This window comes from Lissotriton vulgaris, chromosome 12 (genome assembly GCF_964263255.1).
Source record: "Lissotriton vulgaris chromosome 12, aLisVul1.2, whole genome shotgun sequence".
NCBI lineage: Eukaryota > Metazoa > Chordata > Amphibia > Caudata > Salamandridae > Lissotriton > Lissotriton vulgaris.
Window position 1 is genome coordinate 240,107,704 of NC_141700.1, and position 26,976 is coordinate 240,134,679.

At 45.5% G+C, this 26,976-nt stretch overlaps 1 protein-coding gene across 2 annotated transcripts in view; it reads right to left on the minus strand.

Moving 5' to 3' along the window:
• Positions 1-26,976, minus strand: part of CPNE2 (copine 2) — a 975,302-nt gene that overhangs the window by 94,254 nt on the left and 854,072 nt on the right. The gene's annotated exons all lie outside the window — the stretch shown is intronic.

Consider the following 26,976-nt stretch of genomic DNA (forward strand, 5'->3'; position numbering starts at 1 on the left):
TGCAGCACCCATTGGACTCAAAAGGCTTCAGCACCCAACCCCCCCCCCCCCCCCCCCCCACTCCCTGTCGTGTGTGGCAGCCCGGGATGAGACATCTTCCCGGGCACAAACACAGCTGCACCCGAGCACTTCACAGGTCTTTAAAAGACCAATTGCATGTTAATGAGGCCTTGCTGTTGTTTCACCCCTTCTAAGAGCCCCTGCAGCTCCACTCTGCCTATTGAGTGTAGATTCAACTCCCCCCGAAATGTTTTCTTAGTGCCCCCGAAATGTGGCTCTAGTTGCGCCTCTGGTGATTTATCGACAAAATAACAGATTCAAATGGAACAAGCATTGGCATAGCCAATGGGTCTCACCTTTGGGACCTTATAAGTTTTTAGCCATGCAACAGTTGATGTTGTTGCACCAAGGATATTGTGCTGCATAAGTAAATACGTATAAGGTCCGAAAAGCGAGACCTATTGGCTATGCCAATGCTTGTTTTATTTGTATTTACGGCAGGCCTCGCTCTCCACAGCACACACATGGTGCTGCCTCTCCCCCGTTCAGACAGTGCTCCTGCAGCTGCACAATGCTGCCTTCATTGTAGTCTATGAGCACTATTTACTTTATTGACTTTCTCCTACTGCAGACACGACGTGTTTTATTGTAAGCAAAGCACATCGTGGCAGTAATAAGCAGCCGGGACAAGGCGGCCGGCATTCCAGCGCCATAGGTCTCGCATTCAAATGCAACACCTATTGCACAGCAAACGGCGTACCATGAATGTTGCTATAAGGGCTCTCCTGTTGGTTTTCCAGCCAAGGGCTTGTGTCTAGCCAGCCTGGCCATGTGTACAAAAACAAAGAACAATACTAATGGAGACAGCCGGGAAGGCAGACAATACACTGACTTTGAGTATGAACCTCTCTAACAGGCACTCCTTTTATGAAACCCTACAATAAACCAGCAGCAGGAATGGGGCAAGGGTTTTCTGTGCAACTGGGAAAATAGCATTTTGCCACTAGGGTGAACCCTGTTCGGTAAATAAGAGCCAATTTTTCTACATTTTCTTATAATTTGTTGGTGGCGCTCTAACTTATTGTCTTACCTCAGCTAAAAAAAACGCTATTTCCAGGGCTTTATGTGGGATGGTTCTCTCGGGGCCTCAGATCCAATAGAAATTAAAAACAGACTTTGAAGCAGAATTTTTGAACAATGAAGGTAAAAAAGGATAAGGTAGTCCATGTCAGCAATTTCGTTTCTGTTTATATTTCAAGTTTTCCTTAACCTTCTAGTCCCTAAGTGTTCGCTGTTTCCAGGACGTTGTATTTCTGTATTTCTTTCCGTACAGGATATTATTCTTATACACTTTGGACTGAGTTACCTCTAGTTGTTTATAAAGAGCCACGAAGGGGAGTTCTGGAGTTGAGGCTGCATTGCAAGTTTCTCATGGTGCCTGTCAGTCGGTCATAAAGGTGTTCAGAGTACATGATCATCCAATCCTCGGCCTCTCTGCAGAGCGCAGAGCTATAGTCACGTGTTCCAGTTGCAATTGTCATTCTGTGCAAATGTATATGAAGTCAGTATACAATTGTCAAAATGTTGGCATGGCAAAAGTAAAGAAAATTTGGTGCTCACAGGTGAGTTAGTGCGCTGTGTGTTTGGGGGTGGTGAAGTGAAACAAATGCGAGGAAGTGCATTCAGGCGAGAATGAAAAGAGGGTGCTCAAGTGGAAAGAGAGGAGGTGTAAGATATGCAGATGAATGAGATGTGGATATAAAAAGTTACTAGTATATATATCAAGGGAACCCGTAAAGGTAGCGGAGGACCTCGGGTAATTGGAATTTTAGGACTAACAAAGGTCCTAAGCTTTTGTAGATATCAAGCGAAATAATAAGCACAGACTTCGAATAAGAACTGTGTCTTTTTTCTCCAGTGCCCGGCCGGACAAGGAGGTGTTTATTTCAAAGGATTAGTGAGTATATACAGAATTAAGAAGTGGAGCAAGCCACAGATAACTGGGCACAGGCCTGTACCGAGTCAAGGAGAAAAACAATACATGGGGAGAAAGAATAACAGGCAAACAGGTTGGAGAGAAACGGTGGCTTACAGTACATTCAAATCTTACGTAAGCTCAAACCAACAGTAACTGCCACACATGTAACAAAAATAAGGGGAAGCAGTACTGTACAAACAGTCGACGTAACGTTTCGATCCCTGTCTCCAAAGTAAATACCCTCCCTCGCTCCGCCCCCCCCCACCATCCACATATGACAGTCACACTTACGCGCAGAGTTCACGCGCTGCGGACGCGCCCCATGCGGGCCGAAGGTGCGCCAAAGGTAAGCCCGTCTACTCACGTCCGCGCCTGGACCGCGCCCAGCGCCAAACCCCCTGGTCCCCGCAAAAACCACTCCACCCGCATAACGTACGACGCCGCTACCCTCTCTGCACTTAACCCCGGCCGCCTCCCAACCTGCCACCATGCCGCCCCAGGACACACCCATGGACCCTTCACCTGCCACTCCTGCAAGTTCGACTGCACCAAGACCCACATCAAATCCATTAACTCCAAACAGAACTCCGACACTAACCACCTGAAGTGCATCCTGCTCAACACCCGCTCGGTCCACAGACACACCATTGACCTTTGGAACCTACTCGACACCACATCGCCGGACGCCGCCTTTCTTACAGAAACCTGGATGAACGCCTCATCAGCGCCCGACATCGCCATAGCCATCCCGGACGGCTACAAGATCATCCGAAGAGACCGCATCAATCAAACAGGAGGAGGCATCGCCATCGTCCATAAGAACACCATCCGCATCACGACCAGTTCTGACGATAACCTCGCAACCACTGAACACCTTCACTTCCAGATCCACACGGACCCCAAGACCACACTCAGAGGCACCCTCATCTACAGACCACCTGGACCCCGCACACAATTCAGCGAAGACATCACTGACTTCATCAGCCCACACGCCCTCCCCTCCGAGGACTACATTCTACTGGGAGACCTCAACTTCCACCTGGAAAAGAACAACAACAGCAACACCACCACCCTTCTGGACAACCTCACCAATCTCGGACTCAAACAACTTGTTGACACCCCCACCCACTATGCCGGGCACACGCTCGACCCAATCTTCCCCTCCAGCAAGCACATCTCCTTCAATCACACCACAGCTCTCCATTGGATGGACCACAGCTGCGTTCACTTCAACTACAAAAAGACGACGACCCACAACCACCCACAACCAATTCCCCGCAGAAACTGGAACAAAATCACCACCGACCAGCTCCTCACATCACTTCACCAAAACCCTCCAGCCAAATCATCGGACCCAAACCTAGCAGCCACCAACCTCACACAATGGATCACCCACAGCGCTGACGAATTAGCACCCTTGAAAAACCGTCAAATCAAGCAAAGCAGCAAAAAAGCCCCCTGGTTCAATGATGACCTTAAGAAATCCAAGATGATGTGTCGCACCCTCGAGAAAACCTGGCGAAAATACCCAACCACTGACAACCTAGCTACCTTCAAGAACGCTACCCGCAAACACCACCAACTGATCCGATCCACCAAGAAATTAGCAATTAAGGATCGACTCGACAACAACGCCCACAACAACAAGGAACTATTCAACATCGTCAAAGAGTTCACCAACCCCACCGCCGGCACCAACGACATCACTCCCTCCCAAGACCTCTGCGACTCTCTAGCTTCGTTCTTCCACAACAAAATCGCCAACATACATAACAGCTTTGGTGACCTATCCACCCCATCCTCCTCCGAACCAAAACCCCCCTCCAACAACCTTTGCGCCTGGAACCCAATCACCACTGAAGACACCATCCGCTTGATGAACTCCATCCACTCCGAATCGCCGACCGACCCATGCCCCAACCACATTTTCAACAAAGCAGACTCCATTATCGCACCCCACCTCCGAGACGTCATCAACTGCTCCCTCAACTCCGCTACCTTCCCGGAAAGGTGGAAACATGCCGAACTCAACGCCCTCCTGAAGAAACCCACAGCAGACCCCTCTGAACTTAAGAACTACCGCCCCATTTCGCTCCACCCATTCCCTGCCAAAGTCATTGAGAAAGCCGTCAACAGTCAGCTTGCCGCCTTCCTCGAATCCAACAAATCCCTCGACCCCTCACTGTCCGGCTTCCGAGCCAAACACAGCACCGAGACCGCCCTCATCGCAGCAACAGACGACATTCGAACTCTACTGGACAACGTAGAAACAGCTGCTCTCATCCTACTTGACCTCTCCGCAGCCTTCGACACAGTCTGTCATAGCACCCTCATACAACGCCTTAGCAACGTCGGAATACAAGGAAAAGCATTGGACTGGATCATCTCGTTCTTCGATGGAAGAACACAGAGAGTCCGCCTCCCCCCTTCCGAATCAGAGGCCACTGAAGTCATCTGCAGCGTACCACAAGGATCATCACTCAGTCCCACCCTCTTCAACGTATACATGAGTCCCCTCGCTTCCATTGCGCGCCAACACAACCTCAACATCATCTCCTACGCAGACGACACCCAGCTGATCCTCTCCCTCACCAAAGACCCAAACACCGCCAAAACCAACCTACATGAAGGGATGAAAGAAGTAGCCGAATGGATGAAAAACAGCCGCCTAAAACTGAACTCAGACAAAACAGAAGTCCTCATCCTAGGATCATCCCCCTCCGCATGGGACGACTCATGGTGGCCACCGGCCCTGGGAAATGCACCCATACCAACGGACCACGCACGTAACCTGGGCTTCATCCTGGACTCCTCCCTCTCTATGACCAGACAAGTCAACGCCGTTTCATCATCATGCTTCAACATCCTACGTATGCCTAACAGTGCCGCGCCTTGTACTGCCCATAGGCAATTTTAATAAATCCTCCTTTCACATACAGGTCACACCACGGTCTTCGGACAGGAATAACTCGATGTTTCCCAGCTGAACCGGGAGGCCGCCCAACGCAAACTGCTTGGCGCCTCAGGTAATTCAGCCACTTGACCTAGCTTGCCCACCCACCATCGCTAACGCTTATGCCCACGGCCCCCCTCAATTCTAATACATTTTTTCATCCCAGATGGATTGAAGCCTCCCCCCGCCTGAACCCTTCACGTCGTGACCGCACTACTATCTAGTGCCTTGGTTAGTATACCATCCGCTCCCGTGTTTGGCCGCATTATTCCACTTACCACGCACTGTAGTCCAGCCACGGTCACCGTTCACGCGCCACTGCTTGCTTTCCGGCTCACCACGCCGCCTTGTATCAGAATGAGCACGTTTTTTACCAGAACGAGCACAACCTCAGATTGGAGGTTTTAAAAGTTAACACACTCCTTGTTCACTATCGCCTCAAGCACAGTGACCACGCACTGAGTCCTTTTTTCACCCGCATGTTCTCCTGCACGTTCCAACGATCCTTTAAAAATTAGCACATCTCCACCCGTGCCCTTTTGTAATAAGTATGATCGCACTGTACATAGCAGCCTCCGCACTCTCTGAGTTTTATTGAATTCGCACTACAGAGAATTGTAATTGACATGCTGTAAATGTGTAAATATTTTCCTTGAGATAATTTGTCTCCTCCCCTTTCCTCCCTCCTGTTTAAATCCCACAGGCTTGTATAAACATAATCAGGCAAAATTGTATATTGTAGTCCTGAAGATGATCCCAATTTAACTTTGGAGACAGGGATCGAAACGTTACGTCGACTGTTTGTACAGTACTGCTTCCCCTTATTTTTGTAACATGTGTGGCAGTTACTGTTGGTTTGAGCTTACGTAAGATTTGAATGTACTGTAAGCCACTGTTTCTCTCCAACCTGTTTGCCTGTTATTCTTTCTCCCCATGTATTGTTTTTCTCCTTGACTCGGTACAGGCTTGTGCCCAGTTATCTGTGGCTCGCTCCACGTCTTAATTCTGTATATACTCACTAATCCTTTGAAATAAACACCTCCTTGTCCGGCCGGACACTGGAGAAAAAAGGCACACAGTTCTTATTCGAAGTCTGTGCTTATTATTTCGCTTGATATCTACAAAAGCTTAGGACCTTTGTTAGCCCTAAAAGTGGATATAAAAAGGGCACACATGTCAAAAATAGAGGGAACATACCAGGAGTGACTGAGACACTTTGAAGACCACTACCCCTTCCAGAGGCCTCAGTAATGTTTAATTCACTGTTTCAGAATCGAAACATTTTCAATATTCATTAATGTTGTTACTGATTTATCTTAAACAGCTAACAACCACTGACAAAGCCAATAGTTCCGGCTATTTTTGAGTGTATGTTAGTTGTTGAGTTATATATCTGGATGCAATAAGAGAAGCTAAGATAGGAACCAAAATACTGGTCTGTGCTCTATGGCACACTACGGGAATGGGAATCAGGGAAACATGGTTTACATGTTAAGCCACGCCCTTGATTACATAGGCCATGCCCTTTTTAGGGACACGACCCCCACACACATTTTTTCATCCCACTTAAAGCCCTGGCTATCTCTTACAAGAAGTTACTAAATATACGTCAGTGAATTCAGTTTGGTTCACACTTTTCTCACCCCGGTTTCGGATTTGTTATTGATCCCACATTCCACAACTGTAGAACGCTGCGGTCAGAAGGCACACAGAGTGGCAGACATCCCTGAAGGTGCCGAGCTCCTCCCGGCACAGCTGCAACATCTGTTTTTCCGGGAGTGGCTTTTTCCGCTGTTTTACGATCATCCTGTCTCTATCAGATAAGGCGTTACCAAAGGTAAGTATCTTATTCTTCTGAACAATATAACACTTTCTTCCTGAAACTACTCATCCTTGGCAAAAAGAGAACTTTTCATCGAGCCTTCTTCGGTGCTGCCCCTAAGATATGGAACTCTCTTCCACCGGAAGTCCTCAACAACTGATTTCAAGGAGGAGGAGCCAAGATGGCGGAGGAGACAGACGTGTAGTCTCCCGGCTCCGCGAGCCTTTGTCTCCCGCAGGTAAATTTTGCTATCCATCCTGTCACTGAGTGGCTGCGGGAGAACGGCGAAAGTAAACGGAGGCTGCTGCCGTTTCTCCGAGGACCCTGCCAGCCCCCCAACTGGAGATATCGCCGAGCTGCTTCGGCGGCCGCTCCTGGACGCTGAGCTGAGACCCGGGCTGACCCGCTAAGATGGCGCCTGCTGGAGCTCCGTGACCCGGTCGGGACGGGGCAATGCTGACGACCTGCCTTGCAACACGCAAATGCCTTTAACCATCGGCCCCTCTCACAGGGCTTTCCCTTGGCTGCCTGGAATTTACCCCGCCGATCTGCTGTGGAGGATGCTTAGGTGAGAAACGCCGCGCACCCCCCGCATTGGGCTGTGGCCAGCTGACGGTGCCTGCCTCTGACCCGTCCTCGCTCTGGGTCGATCGAGGGTGTCTCATCCTGCTGTGCCTCCGTTACCGGCTGCCCTGCACTGTATCGGTGACCTGAGACCCTGTTTCGTTTTGCGGACCTTGCCGACTTAACCCCGTGCTTTCCCAGCAGAGGGATGGAAATGGATGGCGCTGTTGTAGCGCGGGAAAGCTCTGCTATGACCCACAAATGTGCAGTCGGGGGGGCTTTTGATCGGTGTGCCGGGGCGCGAGCCGCACATTACGCTGTGGATGAAGTGGAACCTTCGCCTGAGCCGACCTGCGGCTCTGTTATGTTAGCGCTCGCCGACCTGAGGGCTGCGTGGTGTGAAAGCTCCTATTTGCTGGGCAGGAGGCTTGACGATGTGTTGCAATCAATGGCGCTTTTACCACCGACTTCTTCCCCACGCAGTACTGATCTGCTTTCATTCGGCTCCAACTGTGCTACGATGTTACCGCCCGAACACATGGGAGATGTTTCTTTTGGCGACGCTACACTGTTTCCCTCCTTGCTGGATACCAAGATTGCAACCGGGGCAGTGCAACTATTGTTCACAGAGCCGTCAGTGCAGCGACTGTCTTTCCTGCAGATTTGTTACCCGCAGGCTCCGTTACTTTTGTATCTCACTCTGGAATGCCTGTCTGCCCTGAATTTGCCACTCTCTTGGGACAGTGAGACTGAATGTGCTTGGCGGAATCCATTTTGCCCTTTGATAACTCGATTCTGCCGAGGGCGGCCATCTTGCTCCTTTGTTTTATCTGCGGTGGGCTCTGGCCGGGATCCATGGCTGGGCGAGCATTTGCGATCGGGCCAGGGCTAGGAATCTCTATATTCTGCACTGTGTTGGACTGTCTGGTGGAGTCTCGGACTTTGGCGCTTCCTCTGCACGTGCTACAGTAATATCCCTTCCCATCTCGATTTGTGATTCAAGCTTACTGTGATTATTCATGTATGGGGTGGAATAGTGCAATGTTGGTTGGGGAGTTTTGGGGACATTTGATTTGGCCCCCCTCCGGTAATCATGAATCTATCCTTGCTACTGTGTATGGGGAGGGAGATGTTCTTCGGCTGGCGGAGTTCGGGAGACTTGGTATTTGGTGGGCTCCTCCTCACTTTCCCTTCCCTTTTTCTTTCTCTATGAGAGTCTTAGATTAGATTAGTCTTTTCTTACTCTCTAATTCCTTATGTGGGTACTCTTGGGGCGACAGGCACGTTAGTAGGGGGGGGGGGGCCGTAGCCTCTTCGACGTGCAGGGTGGGGGGTTTGGGTCTTTACTCTCTCTTTTTGTTTCTATGGCCTTCTTCTTATCTTCATCTTTATTTTCTCTCTCTTTCTATATATCTCGGGTCAGACGGGAGGTTGGGTTTGGTTCCTCACGGGACGTTCTTTGTGGTTTGCGTCTAAGTCTGTATCACACGGTTTATTGATTCCATTATTCAGATTTTGATTTACCGCATATTCATTGAATGCCTACAGAACTTGCTTTTCCTTCCTTTTTCTATTATCGTTTGAGGGCGCATATCCTGTCATGACTTTTCCCATGTAACGAGTGTCCTTCTTATGTGTCATTGGATCCTTTATTGTTGCTATATAATGAACCCTTCCAGATCCTATCATACTGCTGACAGCCTAGATTGTAACTCCTGAAGTGATATATTGAATGGGCGGGCGCCAATTGGGGCGACATCTATTCCTGTGCTTGTGTGTCCTTATTGTAAAAGATTCACGTCAATCCTTTGTTAGCGATGTATAACTTGTAGATCTCCTTCATGTGGCTCGCCCACTCAGCTACCCTGTCTGATTTTAGGATGATTCGTCAAAAACATAAAATGAAACCCTCTTTATCCTTTTCCTGTGACTCCTTGCAAATCCATCGTAGTGTCCTTACCTTTTATTTGTTGCAGCGCAAGGTTCCCCGGAATGGTTGTATGTTGTCATAGCGGCCGGCCCGCAGTGGTTGTAGGCTGACGCTGTGTACTGTGTTCACGGAAATAAAGGTTTTCACAAAAAAAAACAACAAAAAAATAAAAAAACAACTGATTTCAAACTGGAAGCCAAACTATTCCTAATAAACAAATTCTTACCTTAACTGGGCTAGGCTCACCTGTTCTAAGTCATTGATCCTACAACCATTGTACCATCATTTGATGCTAATCTTCTTTACCTCATTGTGTGCCCTCTTTTATAGCCCGCTATGTACCTGTTTATTGTATTACTCTCCTTAAACCAGTTGTCCTGTAATTATGTGATTATTCCTGTTTTGTATTCTTACTTGATGTCGATATTGCATTTGTCCTTCCATCCTTTTGTAAAGCGGTCTGATATCCTTCGGGATCTTGTTCACGCTATATAAAACTTTATAAATAAATAAATAAAACATGTGGACGGAGGTGGGCAGGCCTGGCCGGGGTCAGGCAGCGGGTGCTGTGGAGAAATGCTGCGGTTGAGCAGAGGTGCCCTGTACAGCACAGTGCAAAGAGACTATTTTGCCTGACATGGGATGCGCTATATAAAACTTTATAAATAAATAAAACATGTAGACGAAGGTGGGCAGGCATGGCCGGGGTCAGGCAGCGGGTGCTGTGGAGAAATGCTGCGGTTGAGCAGAGGTGCCCTGTACAGCACAGTGCAAAAAGACTATTTTGCTTGACATGAGATACAAATGGGCGCCATAAATCAAAATATTTGGTGAGATCACAGGGGGAAGCAATCAAATTCAGAGGCTAGCAGGGCCAGCATTCAATGTGGCTTTCAGCGCCTCGTCAGGAGGTAATATGAGCTAGTTAAAATCGTAAACGAATGCACAAGCAGAGCCAGAGATCTCTTCAAAGGGTAAACAGGCAACAGAGACAGTATAAATAAACATTTGGCAAAGCAAATTGTTGTGGTTTCTGTTTAAAGGTTTCCTCACGCTTTAGACACAATTAAGAGGTGCCCTAAATCAGTGCAAGCGTAAAGTTGTCAAAATTTCCACTGCTACCGTACGACGATCCATACCCTGAAAAGAGTTATTTTCATGTCTTTAGCAGTCATTGGGTGTCACCAACAGGAGTGCCCAGAAGCTGACGCCTTATAGAAATATTAAGGAGCTTCCCTAACGCAGATTGTATAGCAAAGAGTGCAACAGTGCAACCTATAAGCACAAGTACAAACACACAAGACCAGTGATACCCGCCACCCTTTCTGAGCGCACTCGACTTGATTTAGGAAACTGCAGTAATTATGACGTCATTCTGAAAATCTCAGATTTCAGAAAAGTAAAGTCCTGTACTGCTTCTAAGCGGCTTGCAGACAGCACAGGCCTCTCTGGTAGAGCAGATAAGCGCTTTGAACGCCCATACATCCAAAGTCACATTTCACAATCTGGACCCCCACGCTCACACACATCTCTGTACTCACATATGTGTACTCACCCACCATAACTCATCCTCGCAGCGTAAATGGGAAATGGCGCTGCAGGCCTGCTGCTGTCACAGGCGGAAGGAGATAAAAGTTGTCATGTTCCAGCAGCTACGAAAAGTGGGCACTCCGAGCACTCAGTGGCGAAGCTGCCAGCACACCAGGATTTCAAGACCTATTTGCCTAATCGGGTCTCAGGGCGACTCAGGAGTCTGAGCCCCGGGCAGTCACTCAGGAATCCTCGCACTGACTCGCACTGACTCCGGGTCCGCTCCTTCGCCGCGCCTAAACAACTGGACCTCGAACAAGTGCTGAAAAATGTATGCGGCCCCGCAATCGCAAAAGTGAAACAGTACTGGTTTAACAAGTGGGAGGGGTGGGGGGAGTGCGAGAGAACACACAGAGATTCCCTTGCGAAAGCGAGCCTTGGTCAACAGCAGTTTGGAAGGTATTTACAAACATATGATGCCAAAACTAGCTTCCGCAAGGGAATTGCCAAACCTTCATGCATTGCCAGTGAAAGCAATGCAATACGTGCACCTTTTTGGCTGAAAAGCCAAAGCGATTTCTAAAGGTCTAATTCCTATACAGCGTATGAGCTCTGGGTAGGCGAGACCTAAAAAGGAGTGATAATGAAATTGCTTCCAGTTTTGTAAGTTATAACAAAGATATGTACCAATCTCGATAACTTTATGGTAAAGGAGAACTAGAGGTACTTGTGAGAGACCTACCTATGACAAGTCTCAGGATAGAACACCCAATACTACTAGAGAAGGAGAATGGGGCTAAAGAAATAGCCTTGGCTACAACCCAAATGCAGACAGAGAAAGAATGCAGGCCCAACAGACTACCAGCAAAACTGTTCAAATGAATAGCTGCAAATATAACTAACCATCTGTTGGTATTGTATAAAGAAGCCAAAAAGACAGAGCATGTAACCCCAGACTTGAGAATGGCCACAGCACCACCTAATTAGAAAAGCCAGTAAGCCACCTTACGAACACAAATCATACAGTCTAATGTAATTGCTAAATGTAGAAACCATGATATAGGCAAATAGATTATACATATAGGTACATCTTGACCAATCAGGATTTATGCCTCGGAGGGCAGCAAGATATAACCTCTGCCAACTGTACATGATCCTAGAATGCATTATCAGAAGGTTTAACCCAGAAGTGCTCCTAGCATTGGTTGTGGAGAAAGCATTTGACTTGATTGAGAGGGACTTCATGCTAGCAATTCTGTGAAAGATGGACCAGGGACCTGTATTACTCCGCTCTATACATATATTTTCTAAACACAAGTATAAAGGTTGACCAGACAACGTAGGGGTGAATCACACTTCGTCATGGCACCTGACAGGGATGTCCACTGTACCCCTTTTTTCGCTTTGACTATTAAATCACTAGCTTGTTAGCTAAGAGGGGATGCCTAGGCCAGAGGTCTGAAGTGGGAAGTTGACTGGGAACTCTAGAATTTCACTTCATGTGGGTGATATAGTATTGAATGCTGCAGACCCAGTGGACATGAATAATAGAATACTACACATATTCCGTATTTATGGGGATTATTCTGGAAACAGAATGAACTGATCCAAATCAACATTATATTCCCTAGCACCATAGACATCTGAACTAACATGGCACTGTTCCACACAGCTCAATAGAAAAGGCTTCAGATAGCGGAGGGACTTCATTACTAGAGACTACTGTGAAAGATATACACAGAACATCCAACGGGGGGTAGAATTAATCAAAACAAACTTGATGCACTGGAGATGTCTTCCATTGTCCCTGCTTGGGACCGCAGCAGAGCATAACATGAGGACCTTGCCAAGATTTCTGTTTTTATTTCTGAATATTCTCTTCTGTGTGTCATTTGGAGTCTTTCTCCAGATGGAGCATTTGTTGCAACCACTATTAAGGAGCTGGAGCACACCAAGTATAACACTGGCAAAACTACAAAATAGTGTTGATGGAGATTAAAAAATATTACTGGGCTGCCCATTTGGTACCACTAAACGACTGGATGTTTGCACCACAGAGGAGCTAGAGTTCCTAGTATATCAGAAAATAAAGGGAAGCAAGCGATTCCCTGCCTTGATTCATAGTAAAAACCCACCAGAATCATTACCACAACCAACACGCATGGTGGAATTAGCATGGACTGCAGCCAACCAGACGATTGTGAGGAAAGGGTTCCTCACTAGGGAGTCTCCACTGTGGGACAGTGATACATTCTAGAAGATCCCATTCAGGTGGGGGAATCTCGATTTTGGAAGCCAAAAATTACTTTATTTTGGGTGTCTTCCACCTGAAATTTTCTCTGCTTCAACTGAATTCAATGAGCGAAAGGCATTCTCCAGATTGTCCTTTTAACATCTTCCACTTTCCTCTTCAAACATGTTGGCATGTATGGACAGTTATGATGAAAGAATGGTAGGTGGGCTTTAAGGAAATGGGAACAAATAGGAACCTCAAAGATGGGATACATATGAGGGACAAATTTGAAGAGATCATCTGAACTAACAAAGGAAGACTATATACAGCTGCGAGACACACTAGGAAAATATAAAGGGGAATTCAAGGATACACAGGGCATATCCTAACTAGAAATTAGAGTGTCGACAGAAACACTGAGGGAAAAAGCTATATCACTGATTTTTAAAATATTGATGACCGACTGTTGACCTTAACAAGGAGCAGTCCGTCACCGCCTTGTTTGCCGATTCCACATGAGTGAAAATAAGCACAAAATATGAAAGAACATTTCATTGAGTTGCACTATAGAATAATAATACAGATATAATATGTTTGAGTGCCTTTGTAGTTAATGGAAAACAATAAAAATAGTTTAAAAAAAGAATTATACATAATCTTTTTGTCACTTAAAATATATATAGTTTACTTAAATGTTGAATCTAATGAGTTTAATATTAGTTCCTAGGGGGTGTTTTTTAAATTCTCTGCCTACTATTAACATTAATAGTAAAAACAAATTAATAAAAGTTAATACAAAATTCAATCTAATATAAAGCAGCTCCTTTATATTTAACACTCTGCAAACACAATAAACACCCTAAATCTGCTAACCTCAAATGTCTGTTTCTAGATTAACTTTTAAGCATAGGATTAGCACAGGTCCATCTTCACTGAACTGCAAACGTGACAAAACCTTTTTGCATTTTTGCAACAAGTTCTTTAAAAATAGGATTAGCAAGTGCCATTCACACCAAGCTGATACATGACAAAAGCATTTGACCATTCAAGACACAGCATTACCTCTTTGGATTGGTAAAATACTATCCATGGCAACCTGAAATGAATAAAACCTGCCCTTGGCACATGTTTCGCTCCTATTAAAGCTAGTGAGTGAGGCACAGCTTTATCCATACACAAGGGGGCTCCGAGTATAAGTTAATAAAATGCCTTTTCAGAGTTGGAACCCTGGGTAGTTCCCACGTTTTAGGTGGAGAGCAGCTCCTTTAAATTGAACACTATCCAATCCCACAGGCACTCTAAATCTGCTCACCTCAGATGGGGTATCATTATTTATATATAAATATATATGGATATCTAAAAAAACTTACAAAGGAAATTGCTTAGCAAAAGTAGTGACTCCCTACATAATGGCTGCATTGTAATGACTTGCGTTGTAATAACCTATTAGGTTTGTTCACACATGTGACTTTACAAAGCACACAACATTTTAACTTCAGAAAGATGGCATATTTATTTACTTTGCTCAGCATTGCCAGGGAAAGTAGTCATATAGCCAAAAAAAGGGGGACTTGAGGGAAAATACTTCCACAAAAAAGAACATTTTTGTGGGAGATTTTTCCCACAAAAACCATAATTTTCCAACCATTCTTTAGCCAAAAGAATTTTTTCCAGGGGTTTTCTATTGTAAAAAAATAACTTTCGGTGCTGAGGGGATGCGTTTGTTGTTGCTGATAGATCTGCTGAGGTCGGACTACATACCCCAAGTGGCCATCTCCCAGACATTCTTAAGCCTGCAGTCAGGAGGAGGGTCTTCTGTGGAGTATCGAGCGCTATTAAAGCACATGGAGAGACTTGTATCTTGGGACATGTTTACTGTTGCTGCTAGTACCACTGGGGTGGGACTAGATCCCCCAGCAGCCATCTCCCTGACATCCTTGAGCCTGCATTTTGGAGGAGGGGCTCCTGTGGACTTTCTGGCACTATTACATTGTGTGGAGAGACCCGCAGGACCGGCGCATGCACTGAGCAAAGACTAATGCCAAGAGCGCCTGTCAGAGCCTGGCGGAGGCTGAGCTGCCACCCCCCCCTTTTGTGGTCTATAACAGCTGATGCTATACTGTGACTCTTGGGTGAGTGCTACTCTACTTATTCATTATGGGCAAACGTAAAGCTACTGGCCCGGTTAGTGTCCCAGGCAAAGTACCCACCAGTGACATTATGCTGGAGAGAACAGTGGGGGTAATATCACAGGAAATAGCTCTAAGTGAGCATAGACTGTCATTGGAGCAATGGCCAGCATCTGTTGATGTAAACTGCGGTAATAATGCTAAGAATGGAGAACCAGTAGCCGGAGGAGGAGGGCAGACCGTAAGTCACCGTAGCTTATGTGGCAGTTCCACTGATTATTTTTTTAAAGTTTGATTTATTGAGGAAAAGAAAAAGGGGAGGGGGGAGGGGGAAAGGAGGGGGATAAGAGTTACAATAAGTAGATGATTAAAATAAGCAATACAATAACAATTTCATAAAAAGTAAGCATAATAAGCATAAAGAATTATGAACATATCATATGAATATAAATAAAAAGTGAAATACATTATAATGAGACTCAATAATTATAGCAATCAAATAATAAGAAAAACAGGTAATAAGAAAATCATGGGGGTTTGCGTACTTCAACTGTTGCAGAATCTAGAGAGGGATGTGCAAGAGCAGAGGAAGAGAGATATGTTACCAAAGGAAGCCAAATCAGGTCACGTTTGACAGCTAGGGAGATGGGAGATATATATTTGGTATCTAGACGATGATTAAAACAGACCGCATTCCACCAAGACTGATAGGAAATATTTGCAGCCTGTTTCCAGTTTGAAGTGATGATATGAAAAGCTACAGCAATGAAGAGGTCGAGTAAAGGGTAGTGGTTGGGAGAATAAGGAAGTTCCGATGAAAGGGAGCCTAGAAAAACTTGTGAGGGTGAAAAGGGGATCTGGAACTGGACATTTTTTTGTATTTGCTTCCAAACTAGCTGCCAGAACTGGGAAATAGGAGGGCAATCAAACAGCATATGCTTGAGATCAGCAGAGGGGAAAGGACAAGTCCAGCAGGTAGAGGGAGTTTCTGGTGAGAAACGGGATAAAGCAAGTGGAGTGAATAAAGTTCTGTGATAAATGAAGTATAAAGTTTGGGTAGTGTTAGCAGCTCTAGAGGTCTTATGAAGTTTAGTCCAAATTGTATCCCAAAAAAGTACAGGCCAACTCTGAGAAAAGTCCACCTCCCAGGCAAGTTCAATGCGAGACTTCAGTCTATCATTGGTAAAACGGAAAGAATTATACAGAGCAGATGCAGAAGGAGAAGTCTCCAGTAAAAGGGAAGTGGATCTGCGGTCTAAAGGAACATCGTTGGAAGGTGAAAGAGAGCGAAGATAGGAGATCAAGACTGGATAAAGGGCAGTGCATTCTGATCGAGCAGAAGCAGGTAACGAGAAAAGGGATTGAAGTTCCTGGAAGGAGAGAGGTGTATCTTGAGAAAGTAGTTGAAAAATCCAACATATTCCTCTGGAATGCTAAGTTTTCCAATAAATGGTGCGATTACGGATTTTGAGAAGTGAGTTATTCCAGATCGGTTGCTTGTGAGTGGAAAGGAGGGAGGGATAAGATGAAGATAAGTAGGGAGAGAGATTACGAAAATGCGAAATAACAGGCGTGCGAAGATGAGTTAAAGAAGACGTAAAGGACAAGAATTCGTGGAAAGTAAAAGGGGAAAGGCAGTTCCACGGATAATCTTGATATTACCTCTTTCCCTTCAAGTCCCACAATCCCTCAGTCACCACAAGAGCCAGCTGTTAAATGGAAAAAGAGAAGCCTGCCTCCATCCCAGCTGTATCCAGCAAAGGGTGGTGCTCAACCTCATTTGGGACTCCAGAGTATAGGGGAACCTTAGAACAAATTATACATAATTTTTCAAATGCAATTGAGGCCCATTATCGAATGACTGGACCGCATTGAGAAATTAATGGCCGGTCTGTGAACAGAAGAAACAGGTAGGAATTGTTCCTATTGAAATTCCAATGCTTGCACCTGCTGTGGTGCTTACTGTGCAACTGCAGTGGACAATCCCCCTCCAAAAGCAGCTGAGCTGGAGGGACTTCCCCCAGCAGGCCCCTGTGAGCAACTGCCTTTTGTGACAGCTGTATTTGCTTCACACCCCTGAACCAATGATTACCTTACCCTAAACTCAATAGATGAATGTGTACCAGGGACCTCTTCGAAAGTGGATAATGCAAGAACTGTACTTGTCCCCAATAACATGACATTAAACTAAACTCCGGCAGTGTGCCCGTAGGTCTTGGTTTTAGCAGGTGCACAACCTCTAAGGCACAATCAATCTGAATCTTGGGAACAATTGCATAATAGAGTAACTCACTGGCTTTATAGACAAAAAACTGTTAATCTGATTGAATGTAATGAGATCTTAATGACACACAGAGTTGGTTGGGTGGGACCTTCAAGAAAAACAGAGGGAGATTGTATTGTGGTGAATTCCAGACACCCGGCATGGTGAGAAATCTACTTAAGTCACATGTAAGGGGCAATCATTGTAGTTCAGGGATTGTCACATTACCCCTGGTGTTCTTTAATAAATCAACATCGCCCCCCTTAAAGTGTAGTTACAACCTAAGCCAGCGCTGGAGTGCAAGAATAGATTCCTGTCTGAACTCACCGGTATTGTTTAACGGGGTGAAGCCAAAATCTAATGGGTGCCACAGCAACTGCTAGGGATAATGGCGCTGTGGTCTTTAAGAGTTTCATTACCATTTCACTTTTCATGGCAGTGCGACTGCCATGAAACGTGTGGCAGTTAAAGAAACCCTTTTAAGTTTGCATGAACATCCTTAGAAACAAGCATTTGCAATGCAATAGGTCTTGCATTTGTGAGAGTTAGAGCTATTAGTGTTGTAAATGACAATGGTTTTTACCCATCTGTTTTTGTGTGGAGTGGAGTGGAGTGGATATGAAATACCAGCATTTGTAAAGCGCACAGCTACCTCCGGTGCTGGGGGCAGTCGGGAAGATTAAGCGAGCTGTTGCCCAGAGCCACATGGTGCTGGGCTAACCTGCTGCCGGCACAGGGGATCGAACCGTGAACCCCGTAGTCTGGCATTAGGCACCCTGGCCGCAGCTCCACACCTCTTCCGATATATGTGGTGGGGTGGAATTATGAGGGTTGGATTGGAATAAAAACACTCCAAAGCTCCCCACTTAATTTCTTTGCTAGCGCAGTGTCATGTCACCATGTCTCAAACACAACAGTGCTCTGTACCGTTCATAAGCGCCTCCACAAAATATTAGGGCAGCCTGCATGATTGATTCATAATCGCCCTTAAAATGATTGTGACCCCAAATTCATTCCACTGAAAAAGACTACAGGTAACACGAATTTCACCTAAATTAATTGAAATGCACAGAATGATAAATATTTTTTTGTTGCAAAAATATGAAAAATTAAATGCCAGACATTCCCTTCTCATCACAATTCGTCTTCATCTTTCTGTCCCTGCTTATGGCGCTACACACCTAATGCAGTAATATAACATCATTCTTTTCAAACGTTTCTCTAAACCAATCTTGCAAAGTTTCGACTGTGTGGTGAATGGCTATCAATGTGCCCTTATGTAATGTAACTGGTGCTCAAGTAAGGCGCTCCAGTACCTTCGGGTCGTGTTCTCGCTATATAAAGCTATAAAAAAAATGGCAAATCCACTTCTCCTTAGTGATTTAGCATTTGTTTTGTGAAGGACAGCATTTGCGCACATTAAAGTTTGGGAGAATTTTGTGAGGCCATATCCTGTCAAATGTGGATCACAACATTGGCACCCAAGTCTTCTTACGCACAAACTAACTAAATGGCCAGAGGTGATTTGATCCATGTAAGAGGGTTTGTCTCCATGGCTGGAAAAAATCAGCCAAAAGGCGGCACAAATGTAAAGCATTTACCAAATAAACCAAAGGTAGTCTGAAAGGCAGAGCAAGGAACAAATTACACTGATGGGCATGTATGGGCGTTGTGAAAGCCCACAGAAGCATATACAGCATGTCGAGAGACAGCGCATGTGTTACCTATGCTCGACCTAAACAAATATTTTTCTGGAGCACATAAATCTTTCTATGGGCTTTGAATTAATGAAACCTGAAGACACAATTCACACACACATTGATGACCTTAAATGTATAGAAAGGATAAAGAATGGAAAGAAATTAATTAGCATTGATAGAGTAAAAGATTGGCCCTGTCTCAAAAATGCACTTCTTTTAGGCAATGTGTACATGTGAACAGGAAAATGCCATCACTCACAGTACAGGAAAGTTAGTGGCTGAAGTGGGCTGACCCATTGCCCCATGCTGTATGCTGTGGTGAGAGGAACTGTAAATGACAGACAGGTGAAGAAACCAATGAATGAAGAAGGCGGAGCCAAAGCCCTTCTATGTGTATGCATGTGTGCGTGTTTTTAGGTTTCGCTGGGGGGCGGAGCCGTTAGGCTCCTCCTCCAGAGAAATCTGTAGTTTCTAGTATGGGTGACTTGAACACGCCTCTCTGCTTCATTGGCTAGCTCCATAAATGGAGGCTAGCCATTGGAACAGAGAGGCGTCCGTCAATGCCGGAACAGACACGGGGGCGTTCCCGAGAATCTTTGGCTTTTGGCTACGTCATGATACGTCAGCCAAAAGCCGGGAACGCCCCCGAGAAGAGCTGGCCCGATCGCTGTGCTCATCGGCACAGATTCAGGGGTGAGGGGAGACCCGTGGTGTTTCCCTGTGCCTTATAATCCCCCGTGTCGATCTGCTGGCGAGGAAGCAGGCTGACCGCGATCTGCGGCCCGAAAATCTCTGGCCGCTAAATCACCGTCGCGGCCCGGGGCCAGAAACACCCTCTGCAAGCTGTGTTCGTGACCGGGAGCTGCGGTAGCTGAGATCGAAGCCGCCGCGCTCCCATTGGCCACAGGAGTCGAGCCCCCTCACTGACGCCGCGACGGGATTGGCCCGTGCGCCGTCGCGTCACTACTGAAGCTGTGCAGGGATTGGCCGCTCAAGGTTCGTCATCGTGGGTTGCCCCGGGAGCCGCACTGCCGTTGGCTGACTCCCGGGTGGTTGTGAGGGCTCGCCTGCAAAGCAGCGACCTGATTGGGCCATCGGCGGAGGAGCTGCACCTGAAGCACGACGAAGAGCCTCCCGGAGGAGACCCATCCCCGCCGAGGAGACCGTGAGTGCCCCTGTGCCCCCGGCCTGCCGTCCCAACTGCCGAGTGCCTGCATAACTCCCCCGCCGCTCGTAGGATTGTCGAGAGCGGGCGGGAGAGCAACCGGGACCGGCCGGGGCAAGGAGCGAGTGTGCTCTGTTAGGCGCGGGGCGCCTAAAGTCCTCAGGAGTGCGAGGCTGGGCCGATCTGCGTGGAAGGAGTCACGGAAACACTCGGTGAGGCGCGATTGCTGCGCTGGGGGCCTATTCCTCGTGTTGGCATATCATTTAAACGCTGAATTGTTAATGCTACAGACTGTCTTCTGAAAATGCGTTGATAATTTTACTGCTTGTGTTGTGTGTGGCGTGTAGGGCTGACCCATGTGCCCAGGTGATGGTGCGACCTTGTTTACTGGCAACAAGAGTGCTTTTGTATACCGTCTAGGGAAACAGTCGTATTTTAGTTTGTTGTGGTGCTTAGGTACCTCCCTAGTGGCTGTCGGGGAACCCCTCCTCCCCCCGGATTGGATTGCATGCATGTTCTTGTGGATGGCCAGGACCTAGTGTTTTGAAAGCAAAGGCAAGCCTCTGGGTGCATATGATTCTTTCCCTGTATCACGATGACCTCCAACAAATCCAATAAAATGCTGCTTAACATCTCCCATATCAGGTTTTGTCCAACTATGTTGGTGTGGGAAATGGAAAGTACACCAGCCCCTGCTGCTAAGGGCTCGATGTCTTCATTCCTGTGCATTAGGCAAACAGGGGATGTGTGCTGTTTCACTGTAGGCCTTGAGTACGAACTCCTGCCAGTCTGGAATACTGAAGAGTGCATGTGGAATACTGGACACCTTGTTGTGGTCAAACGACTCAATGCACTCCCTCTAGATGGGATGACCATAGTCAGCAAGTTTCTCCATCCAGCTTCTGCCATTGCATTTATTGCCCAGGAAGTCTTGGCTGCTTCAGCTGCTGTGCGTGGAAAGGTCATCCAGCCTCAAAGGGATTCGCAGACCGCAGAGACTTTCAAAAGTGTTGTATTTGTCCCAGGGCCTTGTACGGAGAGATGCCACTCTTTCTGAATGTTGTGCTGCCTTGTCTTTGCCATTAGCATTCTGCCAGAATCCTAACGCAGCCCTCTCTTTCTGACTTGTTGCATCCTCAATCCTGCTTTTCTCTACTACCACCACGGTATGCCATCTCTCACTGGGCTGTGTCAGAATCTCCAGCAACCCTCTGTGTAGGCTGTTCTATCTAGGTATTACCAGTATCTGGGTCTCTCCTTCCAAGACACCATCTTTTTCGAAGTGGTCCCACCAGTATACCACCAGGGCTGGGTACTCCAGCAGGAATACACTGTATGGTGAGCATGAGTACACTGGACCTGTTGTGACTGCTACAAGGTATTTCATCAGCATAGTAAAGAAAATGGTGTTTGTTTATAACTGGTAGTTAATAGTGCTTCTGTTGTTCTAAGCAGATAGTTTGGGATGTATTGTATATTGGGCTGTTAGTATTGCTCCCAGCTCTCACATGCAAGTGCCCACCTCAGTCCATGTTCTTTCCTATTAATCAACCCAAGTTCTGAGCCTGAAGTTGAGGAACACTCCCTACACTCATCCAGCACCTGGGTGGGGAAACCCTGTACCAACTTCTTTAGAGGTACTTGTGTATTTTCAGTTTATACCTACCTGCTGACTCTGGTCATTATCTACCTTCCTTGGTTAGTCACTGCCCTGAGGTCTGTGGGCAGGACTGACAGTCGATGCATCTTCTTTCCCACCGGTATTCAAAGCCTTGCTACATAGCTACATAGCTAGGCGACCAGTGCTTAATTTGTAAAATAAGTGCCAGGGCCCTCGTCAGTATAAGTTCTATTGGTGCAGAACGCAGGGACAGTTCCTCTGTTGTAGCAGAGGAGTGTTGCCACACTTATATTATCCCCAAACCCCCAGAGATAAAAAATAACATGGTAATTCATTATCATTTTATTGATCATCCCCGTCCTGAACAGAGCATCAGGACGGGACAGGGCCTGTTCACATCATTTGCTCAAACAAAAGTAAGGCCCACCTGCACCCTAAGCCAATGAAGACTTTTACACTGAAGGGCACCCTGAGGTTCTTTACTCCTCCCTTCGGTACATAGGTGATGATGATTTTTTTACAGTCATTAACCAGTGACTGGCTGATGGTAACTTTAATTGCGACATGGAATATTTTATTTTTAGTATTTTACTTTTAGTTCCCTGCCCCCTCGCTGTGCTTGCTTCCCTGCCCCCTCGCTGTGCTTGCTCTCCTGAGTGTGTGTGTGTGGCTCTGGGTGGGTGTGTGTGGCTCTGGGTGGGTGTGTGTGGCTCTGGGTGTGTGTGTGTGTGGCTCTGGGTGTGTGTGTGTGTGGCTCTGGGTGTGTGTGTGTGTGGCTCTGGGTGGGTGTGTGTGGCTCTGGGTGTGTGTGTGTGTGTGGCTCTGGGTGTGTGTGTGTATGGCTCTGGGTGTGTGTGTGGCTCTGGGTATGTGTGGCTCTGGGTGTGGCTCTGGGTGTGTGTGTGGCTCTGTGTGTGTGTGTGTGTGTGTGGCTCTCGGTGTGTGGGTGTGTGTGTGTGTGGCTGGCTCTGGGTGTGTGTGTGTGTGTGGCTCTGGGTGTGTGTGTGTGTGGTAGTAATTGCTGTCTGCTGTCGTCCGTAGGGTACAATAGGTTTCGGATTTGCAAGAGATTAAGCTAATGGCAATGTAAATGACAATGCCATTTATTTATCTGTTTTCAAAACCAACACATAAATACAAATTTTGTCATTTACAATGCCAATAGCTCTAACTTTTCCAAAGGCGAAACCATTGCATTGTAAATGCTTGTTTTTTATGTATAACATTTCATTACACGAGACCAGCGAAACTGGTAAATCTGTCTCCAGCGCAGTCGGTAGCCTTAAAACATTTTTTTTTACCTCACTGGCGTAACAGTAGGACCTGTTTGTAAAGCAAATACCAAGGCTTTCGTCGTGCGGAGAATGTAATGAACCTCCTTTCCTTTGTACTGTGCCAATTAAGTGAACCATGGGGACCAGACACTTGGGCCAGCAAGGTTATGACATTGGTGTAATTTCCCTGCCTGTGTGTGAAGGGAAATTAATTCAACTTTTTAGTAAGTGAAAAAAAAACGATCATCTCTTCTTTAGAAATATTCCAGTCTCGCTCTGAAATTCATAGTTTTCATTGCGAGGTTAATTTCGCAAGAGGCAGGGAGAGAGCAAAACATAAGGCATGTGTGAAAACGAGGCACATTGTGTGCCGTGCACTGCAGGACACTGTCTGCTGCACGGCTGCTCACACACGCTGCCTTGTTCGGCAGTTGTGAAGTCCAGTCACACAAAAACGAAGCTGCATATTTCTTTCGCTCAGGCCACCTTAAATGGATGTCCATGAAAATGAACATGAAACGCGTGCAACCGCCGCTGATCTTGTCTGTTACGGTCTGGGTACCACGTGAAAATAATAAATCAACAGGCCCTGAACAGCAAAAGGGTTCCATCTCCTGGCACGTCTCTCGAGACTTCATTTGCGTACTAATGAGAATACTTTGTACGTCAGAGTTTGTGCCACGTTCAGCTCTTGGATTGTTATCTGCCTCGTGATGATTAATCCTGGAAGTCCTGGGAGAAGTGTCACGTGCCCGAGCTCGCGTAATTCTCCTTCTCATAAATCACGTGAAGTGTGGTTAGTATGGGCCGATCTGGTGACCAGGTATTTCCACAGAAAGTTGAGAAATGCTCCTCTCTCGCTCCCCAAGACCAGCTGAGGCGCGGCCCCATCTGAACATATCCGAACTGCTCAGGAAAAACTGAACGGGTTAAATTTCATTAGCACTGGAAAGAAATACCTGCTGTGTCCCTGTATGCTGGCAATACTCCTCAACCTCAAGGCATTGCACACATTTTAAACAAACATACATACATTTCTGTAAGACGAGAAGACACAAGCAGCCAGGGATAATGGAGAGAAGGCAGAGAAACAGGGCTGGCTTAGTTAGTGATGGCGGGAACGAGAGTCTTTGCTGAGAGAGATATATATGTATATATATCAATCGATCAATCCGATCAACAGATGCATTCTATTTATTTTAAGAAGCATAAACAATATGGTTGCGTTAATATAATATAATGTATTGCAGAATATTGTAATATGAAGTCATGAAAGAGTCTTTTTTTTGCATGGCGTTTTGCAGATTTGTAAAAACTGAAGTGTTTCTTCACTATCCATTGATCACGTGGTGTGTAATTTGAAAAAATGCACAAAAAAAAACGCATTAAAACAATCATGGCTTATTGCTTACCCTATATGTGACCAAGGGCACTTGATGCCCGAAACGCTTCATGGAAATGAGGAATAAATAAAAGAAATCTGCCATCCAAAGGTCCTGGTGACCCGTTGTGTCTTCCGTTCGCGAGGTGCTGGAGGTTGTTGCTGAGATATATATATATATATATATACACACACACACACACACACATATATACACACACAAGCACACACATTACCATCCTTGAGGGGACTATGTGGGAATACCTTTCCCAATGTTTTAAAAATATACTAATAACAGAAAAATGTGAAGAAAAAATTCAATATACATGATCCTGCTTTAAATCTGCAAATATATTGTTCTTTAATTGCACGCACAGAACCATCCTTCTGGGGACTTGAACATGTGCTACCATCCTCGTGAGGACTTACTCCACAACTGCCATTTGTGATTGAATATAGTCAATAGCACATGGCTAGATATTTATTTTATCAGCAATGTACACATATAGCATAATAATGTATTCATATATGAATTTATGCTCATATCATAGATGTACACAAATGATGAATTATACTAATAATGTATCATAAAATATATATCATGATACAGAAAGGCACTAATAACTGTAACTAACCAATTGCTTAGTGCTCAGAATCTTAGGAGATAAGGGAACTAACATATAGAAGATAGAACAGATAGAATCAAGCAATGTGGTCAAGTGGAATCCAGTGTTTGATTAGTTGCTTACATTTTTCTCAGCATAGCTTTTAGATCCTTTCTCGATAGACATGGCATGTAATGTTATTGTCTGCATATGGATGATGTTTGATGTTGCTCACAGATGTGATTTGTGATCATTTCATTTGGAGGTGAGTGATAATGCACACACTGGTGGTGTGTGATCACAGTAGCACCATATTCTCTACAGAGATGGCGTCTGCAGCTGCAATTAAAGTACCCATAGAAGTAGAGTGTGAAGATAATTATATTAAAGTAATTGCAGAAATGATGTGTGAAGGGAAACATGTCCATTTCCTCACAAATATATTGTGTGTTTAGAGCATCTTTCATGACCCAATGAGATAGTGTGTGCTTATTGAGATGTTCCAAGTCCCCACAGAGATAGTGTAAGAAGATAATCTGGTTCAAGTTCTGTTGAAACAGTGTGTAATGGCAATGTCTAAGTCTCTACACAAACAGAGATTGTGCATGAATATAGGAATATTTTAGTCCCCCATTCTATATTGTGTGATTATAGTGGTGCTTGATAACCCGCAGAGATAGTGTGTGAATGTAATAATGATAAAGTCTTTACAGGGATGATTTGTACAATTCATCTTGTTCAAGTGCTGATAGTGATAGTGTCTAAAGTATTTTTGTTAAGGAACCCCTTGAAAAAAATGTGTATAGAAGATGTTCAAGTCTCCACATAGATAAAGTGTGAACATAAGTATGTTCAAACCCAAACAGAGATTGCGTGGAAGGCAATCATGATCAAGTCCCCACAAAGATAATGTATTATTATAATAATGTTCAATTCCCCACAGATATTGTGTCAAGATAATTGTGTTCAGGACCACTGAGATACTATGTAAAGATATTAATTGTTTCCACCTGACAGTCTACGAAGATGATGATGTTCAAGTTCAAACTGAGATAATGCGCGAATATAGAAACTTTCAAGTTTCCACAAAGACAGTGTGTGATTATAGAAATGTTATAGACAGAGATGGTATGTGAAGTTAATCTTGTTCAAGCCCTCAAAGAGATATTGTGTGATTATAGTGATATTCAAGTGCCCACAAAGATAGTGTGTGAATATAGTGATGATCAAGTCCCCACAGTGATAGTGTGTGATTTTAGTGATGTTCAATTCACCACAAAGATAGTTTGGGATTATAGTGAGTTTCACGTCCTCACAAAAATAGTGTGTGATTGCAGTGATGCTCAAGCCTCCAATGAGATAGTGTATGACTATAGGAATGTTCAAGTCCACACAAAGATAGTGTGTACATTTAGTGAGATTCAAGTCACCACAGAGATATAGTGTGTGGTTACTGTAATGGTAAGGTCCCCGCAGAGATAGTGTGTAGAGATAATCCTGTGCAAGTCCCCACTGAAATAACGTGTTAAGACAGGTAAACAGCGCTTACAACGAAGCCTTTTCTCTGCATGTAATTGCAACACGGTCGTAACAACAACTGCGTTGTAACAATGCATACCATTACCCGGCAAGTCGTTGGGGGGGGGGGCAGAATGTGTTGGATTTAACATCTAACACCTTCCCTACTGTTGCACGGACTAGAGTTGGAATAGTAAATAATAGTATTCCAACATCCAGCACCCCCCAGAGCTAGTCGAGGTTACAACTGGCGTGATAATGGTTTGCATTGTTACAACGCAGACATTGTAACAACCGCATTGTAATTGCA